The sequence below is a fragment of the Lissotriton helveticus genome, chromosome 6 (genome assembly GCF_964261635.1).
Source record: "Lissotriton helveticus chromosome 6, aLisHel1.1, whole genome shotgun sequence".
NCBI lineage: Eukaryota > Metazoa > Chordata > Amphibia > Caudata > Salamandridae > Lissotriton > Lissotriton helveticus.
The window spans coordinates 804,160,511-804,180,902 of NC_136067.1; positions in this window are offsets into that span (position 1 = coordinate 804,160,511).

Below are 20,392 nucleotides of genomic sequence, written 5' to 3' on the forward strand. Positions count from 1 at the left end.
CCTGCTTCCAATATTTCTGGATATACCCACACTCCCATATCATGTGCATAAATGAGCCCTCTAGGCCACACCGTCTCTCACATTGTCCGTCTGTCGCCCTGCCCATATGTGCCAACCTGGGTCCAGAGACATAGACTCTATGTAAAATTTTCAGTTGGACAAGTCGTAATCTGGATGAAATCACCATTTCCTCTGGGGAGGCTACTGCCGCCTGCCACTCCTCGTCATCCAGCTTCAACCCGTCCCTCTCCCATCACTCCCGCAGTGTTACAAGGGAATCTACAGCATTGTTGATAAGTTTTTTGTAGGTAAGGGAGATTACTTCATCCAGCAGGTAACTATCAAGCAATCTGTCCTCCAAGGGAGAGGATTCTGGGAGAGAAGTTCCCTCTGGTAGCTTCTATTGGAGGGAGTGTCAGACTTGCAAATATCTAAAATATTCAGTATCTGCCAGTTGGTGTGTGCACCGGAGTGAAGCAAACTCTTCCACCGTGCCTGCTTCACATAAGCCGCCGATCTGTGATATCCCTATGAGGTCCCATTTGTCAAACCCCTTTGACCTCCCCAGGGTGCCCATTTGTTCCGAGTCCCATAATGGGGTGGCTAGTGTGAGTTTTCGGTCCCACCCTAGGCTACGGTTCACGATGTGCCAGACTTGAACTGAGTGTTTTGTTGGTCCTGTTAGGAAGTATCTGTGAGGTTTGGAATAGAGCGCTCTATTATGGTTCCCACCGTGGAGTATCCATCTATCCATTCTGTACCCGGGGTCATATCTGAGATGGTAGGTGCAGTGGTTCACCTCTGCCAAGTGAGCAGCTCAATAGTACTTTCTAATATCTGGTAGCCCTATACCGCCGTCATACCACCAAAGTGTTAGTTTGTGTAAAGCAATGCGGGGTCTACCATCCCACAGCAGTTCTCTCAAGATGCTCTCTATTTCCTTAAAGTACTTAGCCGGGACCAGGTCAGGGGAACTCTGCAAGACATATAGGAAGCGTGGCACGGACATCATTTTAAAGAGCACTGCTGTTCCCAGAAGTGATAACAGCAGCGCCTTCCAGCTTGCGGCATCGCGCTCCAATCTTTGCAGTGGGGGGAGGAGGTTGCATTCATAGCAAAGTTTATTGTTTGAGGTTATAAAAATTCCCAGATATTTAAAGCCTTCTGGCGCTGTCTGGATAGGGGAATCTCGAGGTGGGGTGGGAGGATCCACATGCCGGACATATAGCAGAGACTTGCTGCAGTTGATTTTATAACCAGAGTTTTCCCCAAAGTTAGTAAAAATGTTGAGAACTTCATGTTGTGATGTGTTTGGGGAGGTGAGATACAGGAGAGCGTTGTCAGCATACAAAGATATACGTCTTCCCGCCCCCCGTCCCTTAAGCCCTCTAATCCATGGGTCCCTGCATATCCATGCCACTAAATGTTCCTTGGATAGAGCAAAAAGCAAGGGTGAGAGTAGACTGCCCTGCTGAGTCCCACGACCCAGGGTGAATATATCGGAGAACCTATAATCTTAAAGAAATGTGCAAGACCAGCGGCGATAGATGCATTACAAATATGAACATATTCACCAAAATGTAGTGGGAGGTTTGTGTTTAACAAGGACTGTTTTTCACTGGATCTCCTTGCAACATGTAATTCAAAAGTTTCTTGGGCAGATGTGAGAGCTACTTCTTTATGAAACAATTGTGCTTTTAGTCTGCTTAGCTTATTAAAGTCAGCCTTCAAAGTTGGAATGGAAGGCCGCAACGGGCTGTCAACAACTTCTTGTGTGGGGGAAACAAGAAGTTATTACAACAAGATATAGTTTGGGATGCCGATAAAATGTATGGGATCCCAGCTTGCATTTCACAGCAGTCTTGATCGCTGAGTATTAAATAACTTCCATTTAAAAGGACAGTAATAAGTGGAAGAAGTGCAGGAGCCGGTATTTCTTTTAGAAAACAGATCAAATTCACTACAGAAGCATTACAGGCGTGGACCGTCACATGTTTGCAAATGAGGGAGTGCCCAGTAGAAGAGTCATATTTTTTTCCATTAAGGAAGACTTCTTTGCCGGCACATTCACAAGAATAGGGAAAAAGGGAGTGACCATAATTCAGGAATGAAACTGCCTCCTAGGGGTTCATAGCTACTGACAGGGAAATGTTTCATGCATGGTTTGAACTGGAATATTGAGATGGGAAAAGATAGCTGAGGTGTGAATAGGAGTTGTTCTAACTTCTTTAAATGTAACATTGTATAGGTGGCATATTTCTTTGCCATCAGTTGTTGTTTGTGTGTTAAATTAAAAGGCAAAAAAAGCTACTATAATTCAGATAACTCCATGGTATGCATCCATTCTTAAGGGTTTAAAGTGTCCAAATAAACTGTATGATAGTTCTAAGCAGTCTTTGCCCATGATATAATGTCACCATGTAACTTTGCATAATATCAATAATAGATAACACAATGTTATTCACATTATAAATGCGAGAAGATAGCGTATTATTATTATTATTATTATCAACAACAGCAAACACTTTATCTAAATTTCCTTGTGATTGATTTGTCTCAAACATGCAGCAGCTTCCATTTGGGACAATTTCAAAATGTCAATCAGTTAAATCAATCAAAGCCCTTTGCAGAGTGCTCGGCTGCTTCTCACAGAGGCTTCCCGGCGGTAAAAGCAGACTGACGAACAGACTCAGCTACTCCTATCTATACTTGATCAAAGAGCCAGGTTTATTCGGAAACCAAATAAAAACACAGCCAAACACAGATGGATAGGCAGGGTGTTTGCAAAGCTTAGCCATCAGTACTGAGAAGGACCTCCCACAACGTTGGGCCTTAGAAAACCTTGGGATATGCAGAAATCTCAAGTGATTAGATCTCAAATCTCTCACCTGCTGATAATGTCTGTCCTGTTTCTCAGGTATCTTGGCCCTTTGCCCCTAATGGCTTTAAATGCCAATGTCCGGGATTTAAATTTAACCCTCTTGGCCACCGCGGGCCAATGAAGGTGCTTCAGATGGGGAGATATGATGACGAAAGGGAACCCATTGGATCAGCCTGGCCGCTGCATTCTGAATTATTTGGAGTCAATGAGTCAGGAATTCCGGAAGTCCCAAATATAAGCTGTTGGCGTACTCCATATGTGATGTAACAAGTGCATGCACTACGATCCTTCGTGACTCTACCAGCAACAGGTGCAGTAGTTTCCTGACTGATTTTAGCTTCAGAAAGCAAGACAAAATGTAGAATCCAGCATAAACCCTGCATTTCTAACTGAGGTTGCCTGTATAAGTGGTGGATTCAATTCAGTAGGCCACTATAGACACGAAGCAGTGATTTCATCTGACTGAAGAAAAGCAACTCTGTTTTTTCCACATGAAATTTCAAAGAGTTAATGTCCATCCATTTGGAAATGCCCTTTAAGCATTCTTTGAAATTTATAAAGGCAGCCTCAGAATGTTCTCTGAATTAGAGTGCCAGTTGAGTGTCATCTGCATATGAAACAATCTTCACTCTCCAGGTCTCAATGAAGGAGGCCAAAGGGGCCAGGTAAAGGTTGAATAGCATTGGACTGAGGGCAGAGGCCTGTGGCACCCCACAAACCAACAGTTTAGGTGAAGATAAAAAAAGGCAAAGAAAATCTGTTGAGTTCGATCTTCTAGAAAAGATCAAATCCACAACAACACCATTCCCTGAAAGCCAAAATGGCCTAATCCAGTCAATAAGTTAGAATGTGCAACGGTGTCAAATGCTACTGATAGATCCAGCAGCATCATCATAGCAGATGCTCTTCCATTCAAAGCCTCTCTGACTGTCTTCGCAACTTCCCGAAGAGTGGTCTTCATGCTATAGCCTGCATGGAAGCCGGACTGAGAATCATGAAGCAACCCATTCGATTCAACAAAAGCAGACAGTTGGCAATGCACAGTTTTTTCCAAAATCTTTACGGGTGCTGGTAGCAGTGAGATGGGCTTAAAATTGCTACGCAAACCTGGGGTCAGCATTAGGCTTTTTAGCAACAGCAATAAGAATGCCTATTTCCATAATGGGGAAAACAGACAGATTTCAATGGTGCCCTTGTTCGGGTGACCTGGAGAGGGATGTAGAGGACTTGCAGGTGTGGCTCACAGAGAGGCTGAACGATCTAGCCCCCGTGATGGCCCCCCGAGCAACATCGAAACGGGTTACTGCCCCCTGGTTCACCGAAGCATTATCGGTCTCTCGGAGGCAGTGTAAGGTGGCGGAAAGAGCCTGGCGCTCCCAGTATTATCCAGCGGCCAGGCTTGCCTACAGGATCGCGGTTAAGGCCTATCATCGTGACAGAAAAAGGGCTACTATGCAAGAAGGATAGAGATGGCCTCTAACTCCTGCAAAGAGATTTTTACAATTGTTAGGGAATTCACAACCGCACGATCTAATTCAACTCAGGCCGCCCCTCCGGACTCTTGGGTCTCGGCTCTCGCTGATTTTTTTACCACCAAGATCAAACTGATCCAGGACTCTTTTCCCCTGAGGGTCTTTGAAGTTCCTTGGAGCTCTGAAGATGGGTCAGGTTTGCGGCCTTTTGTGGGCCCAGTCTTGGCGGCTTTTCCACCTCTTTTGATCTCTTCATCGTTGGCATTTATGGCTAACCTTAAGTCGGGGTCGCCTCTTGACCCATGTCCGGCCAAATTCCTTGCAAAAATGGCCGATGTTATAAACCCACTGGCGAACCCGCTCTTGAATCTTTCCTTGAGTCGGGGGGTGGTTCCGCAGGCTTGGAAACAGGCGATGGTCATTCCCCTTCTCAAGAAGCCTGGTCGTGACCCGGAGGCTTTGGCCAATTATAGGCCAATCTCTCTCCTACCGGCGCTGGGGAAGATTCTCGAGAAGCATGTTCATACGGTGCTTTCCAATTTCCTGGAATCTTACAGTCTCCTGCACCCTACTCAATCTGGCTTCTGCCCCAATGTAAGCACCGAGACGACACTCTTGGAGGTGTTTGAGGCTATTAAAGAGGTGCGGGACTCGGGAGGCAAAGCCATGCTTGTTATGCTGGACCTGACGGCGGCCTTTGATACCATCCCCCACGAGGGTCTCCTCATCAGACTCCATGAGATCGGTCTGAGGGGGACGGTGTTCAGCTGGTTTAGATCATTTTTGGCCGGTCACCGACAAACGGTCTGGGGCCCACCCAGCTCGGCCGTGATGCCGCCTTTGGGAGTCGGAGTTCCGCAGGGTTCTGTGTTGAGCCCGACGCTTTTCAACATCTTTATGGCCCCTCTTGCGGCACTGGCGGAGTCTTATGGGGCCCAGATCGCATCCTATATTGACGATACTCAGCTCCTTTTTACGTGCAGGAAAGGAGAAGAGTTTGATGGAGAGAGTATCCGTGAGTGCCTTGGGGCTGTCTTCGAATGGTTCAAGCTGAACAGCCTCAAATGCAACTCAGATAAATCTGAGGTACTCTTCTTCGGCTGTCCTCACGATCCAGACTGGCAGGAATGGTGGCCGGTCAACATGTTTTCTCCAGCACATTCGTCCCGGTTGGCTAAGAATCTGGGAATTAAGATGGATAACGGCCTGGCGTTAAGGTCTCAGATTCTTGGTCTCTCGGGAACTTATTTTAGCCTGCTTAGGATGCTGCATAAGTTCTTCCCTTTACTATCAGTAGATCACAGGAAGTTGACGGTGCAGGCTATAATTGGCTCAAGATTTGACTATTCCAACGTCCTGTATCTTGGCCTGCCGGACTACCTTCTGCAACGGCTCCAGGTGGTCCAGAACTCGGCTGCGCGGGCCATTTTTGGCCTTTATAGGCGCGCCAGAGTTTCAGGACTCCTGCAGTCGCTCCACTGGCTGCCTGTCCGGAAACGGATTGTGTTCAAGGCTTTGACCCTGGCCCATAAGGCTCTCCATGCTTCGGGGGAAAAATATCTCCAGAAGAGGCTGGTCTTTTACCATCCGACCCGATCTTTGAGGTCTGAATCTCTGCCTCTGGCAGTGGTCCCTCGAGTAAAAAAGGCTCGCATTGGGGGGCGCTACTTTGGGCTGTTGGCATCACAGATGTGGAACACGCTCCCTTTGTCACTTCGCGGCACCTCTAATCTGCTGGTTTTTAGGAAGGGCCTTAAAACCTGGCTTTTTGCCCAGTAGTCTGCTTCTGTTCCTGTCTCTCCTTGCTTCAATGTGTTGTGTTACTCTGTGATAGTTGTATTAAAAGCGCCGGGACACTCCACGGAGTAGCCGTGCGCTATAAAAGACAAAAATTAAGATAACATAACATAACATTCCAGATCTTATTAAAATAGGATTTACAGTGTGGGCAGCTAGTTTGACAAACTGAGGAGGGTAGAAATCCTCTGGTGAGCCAGAGTTGCACTTTGGCAGCTCCTCAAGAGAGTCTATTTCAGAGATTGGATCGAATTCCTGTAACACAGGTGTTGGACTGTCAGATGATATCAGAGGTCTAACTCAACCACCTTCTGATTAGAATGTTAAATAAAGTTTATGAATCTTTTCCTCAAAGAAATCAGATATGCTAGTGCATAAGGCCAGGGACGGTTTAAAAGCACACTTTGCTGTCTTCGGTGTAGTAAAAGACTTTGCAATATAAAAAATCTACCTGGACAAATTAAGAAATTTGTGATACAGAGTGAGAAATGCTCCCGCATCGTTTGCTGCTTTAGCTTGCGAAATTTTATGTGTGCCTACTTATAGGCAAGTTTAGCTGTCGGGTCATAAGATTTCCTCCAACACTGTTCCAGCCTTTTACAGGGGCTAGATTTTGCTCTAACGTTTTCTCAAAACCAGAGAGTGGGCTGCTTAGATCTTTTAGCTGTTACTGCTTTTAGAGGAACAATTGAGTCCAGCACCTTAGCGATCCGAAAATTGAAGAGGATTGAATCCATGCAGGACTGCCTGAAAATGCCTGCAGAGTTGATTCAAGAGAGGGCACAAAGTATTCCCTTGTAACGCTTCATCAGTTACACACACCCCCCCTTTCAGGTGCTATCTTTATATCTGGCTTATTGTGCATGCCAAAAAAGGTGAACCGGACAAGAAAATGTTCTGTCCATATCAGGTGCGAGGGTTTATCAGTATTAAGCTCTGTGATATTAGAAAAAATTAAATCCAGTATAAGTCTCAGTTCATGAGTAGGTGTGGTGATTTGCTGGACCAGATAAATTCCCTCCAGCGTCTGAATCAGCTGGGATATCTGTGGACAACTCAGGTAATTAGCATGCATTTTAAAGTGTCCCAGTACAGTAAAGTTGGCATATTGTAAGGATAGTTGAGCGATACTATCACACAGTTCAGGGAGGCCACTGTTCGGGCAGTCCGGGGGTTAATATACCAACAAGCTTGCAAAGAAAAAAGAGGGGGTAAATTTGAATGCAAAAAGGAGGCCTTCTATGTTCCCAATTTGATCCAGCTTGGTTGTCAATACTTCCCACAAATCCCTGATGATAAAGGTAACCCCCTACCTACGCTGTGTTTTCCCCACCAGTAGGTGCACATGATCTGATACCAGGAGGGAGTGGCCATGGCAAGATCTGGATTCAACCTATCTTTCAGCTAGGTTTCTGTGAGAAACTCATATCCCAAGTATTGTCCGAGAGGGAGAGCCATATTTCAGAGGAATGTTTAGGCAGGGACCTTCAATTGTTGAGGCAAGCTCTGAAGCTCGCTGCTCTGTGTGTAGTCTTATATGGCCAGACAAATCCGTCTTTTCACATTGTTGTGTCCCCTAAGCTAAAACCACAGGTCTTACATCAAAAAGTAGTACTCTTTGCGGCAGGAACATAGTGTGGGGTAGCATAACAAAGGCTCACATTCAGGGCAAGGAGAACCTCTCTAGAGAGGGAGCCCATCTGATTAGAAAAAAGCCAGCATGGCTGGCTCTGGACGTGATCCAGATGTGGATGGGCGCAGACGACCTTGCCTTAGGCATGCCAGTGGCATGCCCGCTGCATGCGTCCACTGCACATCTGCGGTACAAAAGGGGGTGCACATCTGCAGCATAGAACTCTTTAACTAAGGCTTGGGAGCTGGTCTCACTAATTAGACTGCTAACCGAAGCATGATGGCGCTCAGGATCGGACCCGACGGACGGAGAAAAAATGGCACTCCGCTCAATCTTAGCAGTCAGGAAAAAACTGAAACGCGCAGCAGGCAAAGTAGAAACTCCCCTTACAGATACGAAGCAGAGGTTTCCCCATATACATGATGGATCCACCTATCCAACTACTTCCTGTGGTGCAGAAAACCTGTGTAATAGTCTCATAACCTGAGCTTCATCTCCCGCTGGAACTTTAACATTTATGTGCCTGAAAAATCCAAAGAACTAATGCCTAGCATACATTTCAGGGTGGTGAGCAAAATTACTATCAAGGATCAATGTCCCCTTCCTATAAATAAGAATGTTTTGGAGTCTGTGAGAGGACCTAAGTTTTTCACAAAATTAGTTCTATGAGGAGCATATCATCTTATTCATATAAAATATGGAGAAATATGGAAAACAGCTTTCATGACCCCTTTGGGCAATTTTGAATGCTGAGTGATACCTTTTGAATTGCATAATAGCCCCACCATTTTTATGAGTTTTATGCACTAAATCTTTTCTGATATGCTGAATTAATTTGTATGATATTTTAATTTATTCTAAGGACCCAAAAATGCATCTTCAAAATGTCAGCTAGCGGACTTTGACAAAATCAACCCCCGTGGAAGCCAGAAAAATGTGAATTTGATCTATCTGATGATCTACTCATGCTGCAATCAGTACTTGTGTCGAGGCTGCATCATGCTGCGTTGGTACCAATGAGGTTCTGAGAATAGCTGTCCTGGGTATGTGTTGCACCGCATCGATTCTGGTGAGACAACATCTGACCTAGCAGATAACCTTTAGTTACACTTGCAAGGGTCCAGGACTGGAGAGGATCCACTTAGGGGTGTTATGATTCACAGCAGGCAGATTCTAGGTGCAGGGTTCAAGATGGTTGGAGCCGTTTCTGTCTCTCAGGTTCAGATCAGGAGGCCAGCAAACCAGACCTTGATGTCACTCTGGTGGTCTTGGGTTCAAGGTGCAGGTCCAGGCCTTCTCACTCAGGCAGCAGGACAATATGGCAGCAATGCAGCAGAGCAGCGGGGCATTCCTTCTTGCAGCTGAGCAACACAGCAGTCATTCTTCTCAGTCTTCCACAGGTCCAGAAGTGATCTGAAGAGTTGGATGTGAGGGTCCACTACTTACACATGGTGTCCACTTTGAAGTGGGAGAAGCTTCTGGAGTCCTCCCCCTACAGAGGTGTCAGGAATTTCCTGCCTCCATTCCCCGGACCCAGCTTGATTAGTGTGAAACACATGTGAGTGTGCTGAATCAGAGTCTTAGTGATGTACAAGTGTGGTAGGTGATAGTCCTTCCCCTTCGTTCGAACATAATTGGCCCATCCTGACAACACCTTTTCCCCTGTTGGCTCACTATCTGCGAATAATACACAAAGACCAACTGCCAGCTACACCTATTCATGTGACCCAGAATACAAACTGCAGCCACCAAATGACTAGGACAGACAAGAGCAACTTTCTAAAAGTGGAATTTTGAGAATAGTGACTTCAAATCCAATTTTACCATTTAACACTTCTTTAGAGACCAAACTTGACTTTCTTACCTGATCCCAATTGAAAGTTATCACTCATCAAATGTAACAAGTTAATCTAATATTATACTATTGCAGAGGCAGGCCTTGCAGCAGTGAAAAACAAATTTAAGAGTTTTTCACTACAAGGACAGGTAAAGGTTAAAAGTACATATTCAACTTTTTAAATACACAGCACCCTGGCCTATGGGCTGTTTAGCGCCTAACCTATTATACAGGCAGGGTTAGGCATGGCAAAAGTTTTATTTTACAAGGTCGAAATAGTAGTTTAACTCTTCACAAACAGGCTACAATGACAGACCTGGGACATATTTTGAAAGGCAACTTTAGTAGGTTGTACAATGAGTACTTCAGGCGTACTAGTAGCATTTCATCTACTTGCCCTGGATCCATATTGTACCACTTTACTAGTGACTTACAAGTCAATTAAATGTGCCAATTAAATGTAAGCAAATTTCGCCATGTCGACCTAAAGTCGAATTGGCAGTTTAAAACAGGATTCAGACTGCAATGGCAGGCCTGGGACAAGTTTTGAGGTGCTACTTAAAAATCTTGTGAGTTCATTTTGTGCAACTATCAATATATGTATATGTGAATAAAAAGCAGTGAGGACTGTTTTACTTTCAATGTGTGTGTGTGTGTGTGCGCGTATGTGTATGCGTGTGTCCAAAATCGTTTCATCCACTGGTTATGATCAAGGATGGATAATTTGCCTTTTTGAATAGCGTGATAATGACAATGGGCCCGATTCACAGAACTAACTTAAGACAAAATCCTAAACTTACTACCATTTTGGTATTCACAGAAGGCACTTACTCATTTTGGTATTCACAGAAGGCACTTACTCATTTCGGTATTCACAGAAGTTAGGAGTCCTAACTTTAGGACTCTTAAATGTCTTCTGTGAATACCGAAAGTCTTAAAGTTAGGATTTTTCTCAATTTAGCAGTAGTAAAGTTAGGACTCCTAACTTTAGGACTCCTAAATGCCTTATGTGAATGCCGAAAGTCTTAAAAATTAGGATTTTTCTCACCTTTACTACTACTAAACTGAGAAAATTCCTAATTTTAAGACTTTCGGTATTCACAGAAGGCATTTAGAAGTCCTAAAGTTAGCAGTCTTAACTATACTACTCCTAAACTGAGAAAAATCCTAACTTTAGGACTTTCGGTATTCACAGATGGCATTTAGGAGTCCTAAAGTTAGGACTCCTAACTTCTGTGAATACCGAAATGAGTAAGTGTCTTCTGTGAATACCAAAATGAGTAAGTGCCTTTTGTGAATACGAAAATGGTAGTAAGTTTAGGATTTTGTCTTAAGTTAGTTCTGTGAATCCGGCCCAATGTATGTGGCCCACTAGTAGCATTTAATGGGCACGTCCTGGGTATAGGGTACATCACTCTACAAGGGACGTATAGGTGTAAATTAAACACACCAATCAGTTGTAAGCCAATTTGGCCATGTTTAAAGGAGAAACCACAAGAACTTTAGCACTGTCCCAAGACTAACTGAAACATATTCAGCACAAAATAGGATGAGGAAGGCAAAACATTTGGGGCAAGACCACCCTTAAACTAACAGGTCTAGCACACAGAAACACCCTTTCTAAATGTTCTGTAAGTAGCAAAGGTGCCTATGACATGTTGAGCTTTATATAATCCTAGTATCAAACACATTGAAATATATCCGCTTACCATTATTCTAAGAACAATACCTTTGATAACAGAAGTCTTTAATGGTCTATCCACAATAGCAAGCAATAAAAATTACTTTTTAGGTAGCCCACTGTGAAAGAGACTCCATCACTACTGATGCAGTATTTTATTAATTCCTAGCACCCCCTCCACCATATACTAAGAACCTCCCCCAAATAAACCAGTGCTAGAAATTCCAATCCTTGATCTCATGCAAGTATATCACATAAGACGTTTCCATGCTATGCTCAAGGATGTCACACCCACTTGCACCCAAACTCTCAAAGACAAATAAAAAATGCAGCAAAGAGCAAGGATGTTTTTGAGGTATTGGCTGAAGAAAATGTTCAATTTTTTCACATACAAAACAATTTTCTAGTATGAACATCTTCAAATAGACATTTTGCACATATCCTTTCTATTAATACAAACAGTGTTTTTTAACATGCAACTATTACAAAAATACATTGTTTGCACCATGTATCCTTCAACAGGATGGGACAGTCTTCATTATTTGTGTGCAGCAGCCATTCTCCATCACACATTCAGTGTTTTCATACAAAAAATGCTCATATTCATATGTGATTAATCTTAATGACCAAAGGTGATCATACATGTTGCAATGCTTTTGATCCATATTGCAATAACATTCAGTTAGTATTAGCAAACATTCACATTTATTAAGAAAATAAAAATAAAAGAGTCATTTGTCACTGCTTATTGGACATATTTTGAAAGGAAAAGCTTCTCATCCTCTGGCTTCTTTGCATCTTTTGTGCCCCCAAACTATGCACTGTGGCCAGTAACAATGATCTGGTCAAATCATTTGTTTTGGGCTATCCCCTTGAGACTACAGTCCAGGGAAACCAATTTAGTCGTAAGAGCTGGATGCAAGGCAGATGGTCTGAACTGGATGGTACGATGACTGAAGCTACGAAGATTGCCTTTGGAAGCCATCTTGCCAGTCAGTGAAGGAACACACAGCTGGAATGTGGTCTCTAAGGATCTGCGGTGAGGAAAAGGCTACAAGGCAAAAAAACCTCCAGAATTCACCAATACGCCAACAGCAGGCTAGAAATAAAGAAGGTAAAACAAACTGGGAACAGGGAATCACATAGCCTCAAAACGCAGCGGACAGTCTCCTTCCAAGGCCTTAAAATAAGAAGAAAATACCTAGAAGCAATTTGATGTCAAAAGGAAGTAACACCCTCTTCACCTTAGGTTGGGTGTGTTTCATAGTGGAACATTGGATGGAGGCCCTGATGGATTGGGAAAATATAAGAAGCCCTGACCCCCGTGGCTGAGTATCATATACCAGCCAGGAAGCATGACAACTGTTACCTGTAGTATTGCCTCCGGTGATTCCCCAGCCAGACAGCACCATCGAGGATCCCTCCAACATAGCCAGCATTTCCAGGTAAGTGTGGGCACGGCCACTTGCCACTCACAAAGCCAGCTGTAAGATTCTTTTGGCAAACATGTCTCGCTGCAGCACCACACTGCATCCCGCTGCATGTTCAGTAGTCGCACCAGACATTTAGAGTCTCTAAAATTTCAGCAAGCACTAGGGCCTGATTCATGAAGTTAAACGTGTACTTTTGTGTAAGTGTACCATTTTTTTAGTATCGACAAACTACAAGTTTAATACTGCTGCTGAGACTATCTTTTTATGAGCAGAGTATCCGCCACAAGTTGAGCATCTTTGCAGTCGTAAAATTACTATTGACATAATAAACTCCTATTTTGTGAATACCAAATAAGGAGTAAACTTACACATAAGCGTATGTGTATTTCTGTGAATCAGGCCCTGAGTTTGTCACTAAGGGCACAAGCTCAACATTTTGAGGGATTCTCATGGGGTTAGGGGACCATCGAAATGTGCTGATCTAAAATGCCAGAGACACTACAGGACATAGAAAAAATGGTGGATCTGGTACAGGTGAGCAAATGAACAGGAACTCCTTTTTCCACCCTGGATACAATTATTTTCTGCCCTTGATAGGAGTACATATCAGAAAAAATCTAGAGCAGGAATATTGAATTTCCACAAACTCACAAATTTGTAGGCATTTCTCAAATTTCTAAGCCATACGGCTGCTACGGGCCAGTAGTGATGGGGTGGGGAGGTGGAGTGAAAAAAATAATAATAGGAAAAAAAGAAAGAACATTTTGCATACCTGCCGGCTGCCACAACTCCTCCGTCCTGTTCGGTCGACTCAGGAAGCACACAAGCTCTCAGACTCTCCTAAGCCAATCAAGATGCTGCTGTCATCAGCATGATAGCAGTGTCTTGATTGGTCTGAGCGGCCTGGCTCGGCACTCTGACAGGTAGTGGGAGCCTGTGTATGCTCTCCACTTGGCTGTGCTGTACTGACGGGTGGAGAACATGCTAAATGCACATGTCTGTTTGGCTGGCCGAAGATGGCCGGTCAAACTATCATGAGCCCTTAGAAAGTGCCCACCCCTACATAAAAGTCATAGTTGTGTTTTGCTAATTTTGAGATTACCCATCATCCTTGTTTGTCAGCAGAGTAAGAGACTAATTCTGTCCTAGCTTTCTTAGAGATGAGTGTCAGCTCAGCATTTTTTTGTTAGGCCAAACACTTGTGAATCTCTATAACCACTTTGCATCCACAGGACAAATATCAGGCACACCAGCAGAAGCCATCATAACAGTTATACCGAAAGAAGGCAAGGAGCCCATTCTCACAAAAAAACTATAGACCCATCTCCCTAATAAATCTATACTGCACAATATACGCCATGTTTTTAGCTAACTGAGTGCAAAACTGTGTCTCTAAACTCATTCATTCATCTCAGGTGGGTTTCTGAAACTCAGATTCTCTAATGACAACACTAGGATGATTACCCATCATCCTTGTTTGTCAGCAGAGTAAGAGACTAATTCTGTCCTAGCTTTCTTAGAGATGAGTGTCAGCTCAGCATTTTTTTGTTAGGCCAAACACTTGTGAATCTCTATAACCACTTTGCATCCACAGGACAAATATCAGGCACACCAGCAGAAGCCATCATAACAGTTATACCGAAAGAAGGCAAGGAGCCCATTCTCACAAAAAAACTATAGACCCATCTCCCTAATAAATCTATACTGCACAATATACGCCATGTTTTTAGCTAACTGAGTGCAAAACTGTGTCTCTAAACTCATTCATTCATCTCAGGTGGGTTTCTGAAACTCAGATTCTCTAATGACAACACTAGGATTTTCGGCCATGCAATTGAAAAGGCAAAATTAACAAAATATCCAACTGCTGATATCCCCCTCAATGCACAAAAAGCATTTGACAAGGTTGATTAGACATATCTATGAGCGACACCAGAAAAGTTTCATCTCAGAGACACATTAATTTGCATGATCATAGTCCTTTACCATGACCCAAAAGCTAAAGCCAGAGCTGGTGGCACTGTCTCCCCTTCCTTCTTGTTAAGACAAGGGACAAGATAGGGATGTCCTCCTTCCCCGTCACTCTTTCTATTAGCCATAGCACTGTTTCTACAACACTGGGCATCATATTTGGTAGCACCACCTTCAAAGTAGCCACTTATGTGGATGACATCCTCACAGTAGCAGAAGATTCCGGCATGGCTATCCCTGTCTTAATAAACTTGATACAAGAGTTTGCCACAATCTCAGGTTATACGTTCAATAAGGACAAGTCTGAAGTCATGCTACTTAACAATCAGGGTAATAAAGAGATAATCTGGGATGCAGTAATGACCTGGCAACCAGGTATCATTAAATATTTAGGCCTAGAGTTCACCAATGATCTTATCACTACCCTGGAAGTGAATGGAAGTATACTTTATTTAAAAAAATCATTGCGATACTAGATGGATGGTCTATGAAATCTTCATCATGGTGGGGAAGAGTAGAAACCTTAAAAATGATGAGCACACCACTGATCAATTACCTAATTAGTATGCAACCTATGACCCTATAGGAAGACCTCTTGAAAAAGATTGACACGACTTTTAATAATTTTCTATGATAAGGGAAAAAGGCAAGAATCTCTCTCATGAAGCTCAAACTGGCCAAATTCGGATGGGGAGTAGGTCTCCCTAGCTTTAGGAACTTCGGAACAACCTTTCCCTGCGAACAAGGAGCTGCATAATTCATCGAAAACCAAGAATACCATCCAACTTGGTTGGACTTAGAAAAACACCACATGAATAATAATATTCCCCTCCCTGCCATCATGACAATGCATACTTCTATACTCCTGCGCTCTAAATGTATTATCCAGAACACAAAACAAGTGCTCTTGTGCCTGGACACACACACACCACCATTAAGTTAGGCAACTCTAATATGACTGCAATCTGGTACAACCCTAGACTAAAAATAGAAGGCCACCTAACATTATGGTATGACAAGTCACAAAGAGGTATTAATATGATCAAAGACCTATATGATGATACCTCCCCTACACCCATTTCAGAACTGCAAACAGAAAGGGAGCTTGATGAAATAGACCTATACAGATTCTTGAAACTTAAAGTTCAGATTTCCAAACATCCCATAAAACAGGTCTGTCCTTCATTACCCCTCAAGCTGGCACAATTATTTAAAGCAGGTCATACTGTATCAAGAATATATAAACTGCTCCTCCCTAAGCCAACGTAAATCCCATACAGAAAAACAAGAGGAAATGGCAGGCAGAAGCTAATACCAAATCTGGCGGTTTTGATTGGAGACACATTCACATGACGCCCTTCATAAATAGTATCCCACCTGCACTCTCCCAAATGAAATAAATGATTCTTAAGAGAGCCTATTGGACACCATACAGACTACATAAACTTAACCTTAACCAGACTCCCCAGTGCTGGAACTCCAATTTACAAGTGGGGGATTTAGCACACATGCTTTTTCACTACTCGATTATAAAACCCTTCTTGGATAAGAACCGCGACCTTCTAGACTTTCGGCCAACCCTGGCATGGAAAATAATTCTGTATAACTGAAAAAACTCTAAAATAATCTCATTCAAAATGTGGCAAGAATGGCTAACCTTTCTTAGAGGTGCTGATAACATAAGTTTACAACTCTCTCCATGGCGCCCACCACACAGAAAGATGTGAGACCTGTTGGATTCCTCCTCCTATGTCTTTAACCCACCCTGACCGCCCAAAAGCATACCTCCCTGGTCAGCCCATACTTATCCCAACCCGTTCACAGACCCTTACGCAACCTGTCTTCCCCCATGAAGCCCAATTCTGATTCCCTAAACAGGCTTCTCTATATCAATACTATGAGCCCTTGGTCTTCTCTATTTTCCTTACTCTTCTTTCTTATCCCTGCCGTGTATGTGCTGCATTGCAAGAGATGTACCATTATAAGACCAATGCTATATCAGTATCTCTGTCAAGTAGCCCGTAATCGGACAAATCTATTCACTAACATATTGATATGATTAATAGTCATTTGTTCGGTACATACATGGAATGTCTCCCTTAATAGCGTACCTAACTATTGAAAGAGGTGACAACATTGCTCCCCCGTTTTACCTTATCCTTCCTCACTATGATGTATGTCTACTTTGTTAATATCCGTATTTATTATTTCTTCTATGTATTTTTTTGATTTTTTCTTCTAAACCCCAATCAAAATGACTTGCAATCTAAAAAGAAAGTGCCAACCACTCCTCCCCTGCTCTGTGGGCAGCCGAGCACAACACCGCCCAGCGCCTAAACACAGCCAGTACAAAAAAAAATGATACAACATGGTGTTAATATTTTATTTTTCCTGTCGGGCGACGCTCCTCCACCCTAGCCGAGGAGCCATGGCTGTTTCTAAGGCAGCTCGACCCTGCACGCCCACTTTCATCCCTGAAAGCAGTTCAATTCAGTTGTGCATATGCCTTTTTTAATCGGACTTTAGTAACGAGTGGAAAGAGGAACAGGATGAGTAGATAATGTGCTTCACACGGATACATTGTTTGAACAATTTTAACAAAGCATTTTAATGAATCATTATGTGTAGAGAATGGCTGAAAGAAAAACAGTCACTTGCTAACTTTTTCAACAGGCTTTTTGACATTTCTAGACTAATGATAGACATAGCACTTGATTGACACACTTGATTGATTGAAAAAACACATATAGCAAGTTACAGCGTCCCTAGGCAACACATGACAGTTTAGCTTGGTATGCATGCCATGGTTTTTATGGTCAGAATTTGCATTACTCAGAAAATGTCACAATCGCTTTTGAAATTATTTTGGTTTGTGCCCTATAATCCCAACTGAGTACTGCTTGGCATCTTTGCAAATGTTGGCGCTCATTACGAGTAAGGTGGACCAAAATTAGCGCACGTTTTCTACGTTAATTTTGATCCTTTCAATTACAAGTTTTCTGTATGTTGTTTTTTTTGCCTGCAATTTGACCCCGTGGTAAAATGTCTTGTGAAAAAATCCGATGGGTAAAAACTGTATGCGATTTATGGAAGCGAAAAAACTGCATCAGAAAAAACTTCATGTGGTTTTGCAGCACGATATAAAACCACATGTGGCAAATAAATTCAGCAGTTACATGTTGGCTTGAAAATCTACCAACAAGAGGAACTATCACCTACATTTTCCACTTGCCTGACCCTTTGGTATGTTCTTAATGTAGTGTAAAGTAATTTAAATACTAGGAAACTATGACAAAACGTGTAAAATATTAAATGATGGCTTCTTTTTACCTAACATTTACTATATGTAATGAACTATTTTTTGATGTATTTATCCATGGGCTACATGTGAAATAAATATGATAGTGATCATCAATATGTCTTTAAACATTTCATCACTAACAATAAGTTTTACCACAACAACCGTAATTATTTATTTTATATATGTGTTCATGCTGAAGTAATATTATTGTATTCATGACCTACCTGTATAAAATCATCTTGAGTTTCAAAGTTGCATCAGCCAAAATACCAAAGCAGCAGGCTGCCAGTGTATGTTATTTAAATAAATATTTTTAAATAATGAATCTGAAATCAATTTTTTTAATTTTACCATTTTAAATAATTTGAATAAAATAAAATGTTTTTCAAAGTAAAACAAAGAGAAAACTCATCTTAAATGTGAAAAAATATTATATCTATACCTATATAAAGAAAATCGTTTATGCAAAAATAAACATACACAACACTTTGTTTATAAATTGAAAATAATAAAAGGAACCTAGAAAGATGCGACAAATAAGGTGCCACTTTTTTTTGTTGCTAACAAACAGAATGGGGGAACAAATTGTCTACAACAGGCGGACCTCCTTTTTGGACAGACTGGAGACACATGTTGAGATGAGATAGAACTGCTAGAACGTGGAGTCTGGTGACTGCTGGAAGAGTTAGGAGGTGGGCCCATTTAAGCAGTAGTGAGTGATCTCAATAGAATTTGCTGACATGCATTTGTTTTGGCATGTATTAGCCTTAGCAGAGATAACTATCTCTTCCAAATGTCATGGTGAAATCTGCTACTAGTTGGGACAATTGACAGATGGATCTTCTGTTCTCCTTTTGTTACTCTAGCTGTATCTGATGCTGTATTTGTGCAGCCTGTATATCTCTTTGTATCTGTATATGATGTTGAACAGAAGAATGCTATTCTTGCTTGTGAACTATCACAGCTGCCTTATGAAATTTACACCTGTTGGAGATGGAACTTCAGGTTTTGCATAGCAGTTATTTAGTCTATTGACTGTGCCTGCTTGGCTCGATTCTATCCCTGTCACTCTCCTAGAACTTCCTAGATTCTGTATACAAGAACTACTAGTGGTTGGAACAGACGGACCTTCTTGTGGAGGGAACGGGATGTTGGACATCTTCTGTAGAAGGACTCCATTCAGTAGCAGCCTCATGCTCTGTCACAGGCACATTCTCTCCTCTTCTTCTTTTCCACCTCAGCCTTTTCCACTTAACTTTGTCAGACTGAAGATTATATGTGCGCTGTGGTCAATTAAGAGGCTATAGTAGCCCTACAGGAACGCTCTGATATACGTATACTGGGTTGGGTTTCAGTTCTCCTCACACAAAGTACAGTGGCAATGCTTCTTGTTGTTGCTGTTGTCAGTGAAATACAGACTGGCTGTGTACTTAAAGAAGGTGGCAGAATAGAGAAGCAAGAACTTGTAATAGAAGGTGTGGGTATTGGAACCACACTTGCAGTGGTGGTAGTAAGAGTGAGTGTAGGAATTGCTTCTTGGCAGAAATTGGAGCTGCTTTTTACTATGCTGTACTGTAAGTCACATTGGCAACGTCAACCCCCCGCTTTGCCAGCGAGGGTGGTGTTAACCAGTCTTCAAGAACAGTGGACAGCAAACCCACTGTCACTCGTCTTGTTGGGGTTGACACTGACGGACAGCATTGGCTATCTTGATGCACTGCTGCATCACGGGACTTGCATTGGTGATTCTCCTCTTTTGTACTCTCAGAGGGCATTTTCAAGAGATTATGACATAAGGCAAGTTGACATTGTAGATCGAGTTGATGCTGTTTCGGTCAGTGCAATAAAGACTCACTCGCTTTCAACCATTTGTCACAGTGACTGTTTGTTTCACTCTTTTATATCACTGGGAGCTCCCCTCAGAGGATTGGAGCACTCTTCTCGGGCTTGGGTTAAACAAAGTTGAGTTTATTTTTTTAGGCACAGGGAGTGACCAGAACTCAAACTGGGTTCCCTAGCTCTAAAGTCAGCAGCATTGGCCATTAGGCCCCAGCTCCTCCTCTCCTCTTTGTTTATCTCTTAATGAGGAATACCATAACTGTGTATTTAGCACCAGTGGGCAAGAACCCAGTCAATAGTTAATCTGGCCTCTTGAAAGAAATTCTTAGTTCTACCTTTGTATTTAGATCACTAAAGGTGATAATAGTGAAAATCTTTAATTCCAGTTTAAATTCTTCAGGAGGGTGCTCTGTGGCAGATGGTGAATCTGTTCAAGATAACTATATATAATAAGTCGTTCTTAGTTCCAGGGACTACAGTGTTTGCATTTGTTAGAGAATGGGATCCCTCTTTCGCTATCTCTCTTCCTCTAACCTTTCCTGTTGTC